Source organism: Miscanthus floridulus, chromosome 18 (genome assembly GCF_019320115.1).
Source record: "Miscanthus floridulus cultivar M001 chromosome 18, ASM1932011v1, whole genome shotgun sequence".
Lineage (NCBI taxonomy): Eukaryota > Viridiplantae > Streptophyta > Magnoliopsida > Poales > Poaceae > Miscanthus > Miscanthus floridulus.
In genome coordinates this window covers 10,258,269-10,259,996 of record NC_089597.1, presented here as the reverse complement: position 1 = coordinate 10,259,996, position 1,728 = coordinate 10,258,269, and positions in this window count along the sequence as shown.

Here is a 1,728-nt window from a genome sequence, read left to right as displayed (position 1 = left end):
CTGCCCCGGGTACCCCCGTGGCAGGCTATCGGTGGTGAAACATCGACAGCTGCCTTTGCCGCCAGCATAGGTACGCGGCGATCTTACGTGCGCAGGCGGCGACTGTGGTGTTCCAAAAGGATAGGAAGAAAGGACTCTGTTTTGCAGCGAGAGTTGTAGGCTTCGCCGTGAAATTATTTTATTCGAAAAGGCAATTGGAATAGGAAACTAATTCACTCTTTACATGCGAGGGTGAGTTAGTTAGCTTTTGATTTTCTGTTGTGAGAGTGAATAGGAAACTACTCCGTAATTCAATATAAGTGTTCTACTATAGTGCTTCTTCCTTCTTCATTGTCTCGCGATCCTTCTTAACTTGTACCTCCTATCTGAGGACGTGGGCCTCTAGGCTTTGTAAAACTAACGCTGAATCACCGTATGAAACGGCGACAGGAGCTGTCACACCACCGTACTCTTCGCGCTAGAGAAATAATCCAATTTTCAAACACAACAAAGATGGCACACTAGTTTAGCTAATAATGACAACATTCATCCTAGAGGAAATTAACATGTCCATAGACAATCAAACAACATTAGTCCATTTAAACATGTCGTCACATAGAGATACATCAAATGCAACTTAATTTACTGCTCTCCTAATGACTTTGAGAAAATGCAACGGAGAGACACATTGGTCCATAATGCCTATCCCAATCGGCTCTGCTTTTCATGTGATGGAGAAAATGCAAGCTCAATACCTTTGCCTGGCAAAAACTATATATAAACGACACAGTAACTAGCATCACAGCCACATGAGGAAAATTTTCATCATGAACATAAGAGGCCAAAAAGCCTCACCTAGCTCACAATAGCTTCATGAGAAACTCTCATGGTCATCCTCTTATTCTCACGAGAAGTTGGCATTAGCACATTGCATCTCACATTGGTGCAAACTTCACATGAGGATAAGAGGGCGTCCAGGAGCGAGGCCATGGCGATGGGAGACTACATGCAACTCAAGGTGTTTTCTCTGGTTTTTCTGATGCTAAAGGGAGAAAGAAGGATTAGAGTTTGCTAGAGAGGCTCCCCTTACCTTGGATTAAATAGCCCCCTCAAGACGCGCGCGGGAAAGACAACAGTCAAGGTCCATGACATCCGCGGCCACCCACACGAGTCACGGGTGACAGAGCGGTGAACATGATGCGGTTCAGATCCCCTAGCACATTTGATTCCCTGTCACACTTCATCCTCATCCAAAATTGGACCTAATGACATGTACAACGTATGATACGACACGAGCGGGGAAGGCAAGAGTAAAGGTCCATGATATCCATGGCCTCCCATGCGAGTCACAGGCGACGGAGCAGGGAAGACAACGCGGACCATTTGATTCCCTGGCACTTTGTGATCTAACACTAACACTGAATCACCGTATGAAACGGCGATGGGAGCTGCAATAATGACAATTTGCAAATACAACAAACCAATTTACAAATAAACCAAGGCAAATACTTCCACCCCAGCACCATCTCAGTGAGGTGCTTTATCTCATGTCTATGTAGCCAAGGCAAATACTACAACACTTAAAAAAATGGAGTAACAAGCATCACAGCTATTCAGTTATTAATTATTTTTAAGGCAAAAATTGTATATAACGACACAGTAACAAGCATCACAACAATTTCATTGATAACTGCAGTTATATTCCACAGTTGTACAATAACAAAGACCTATCGAAGACTACTAGGTGTG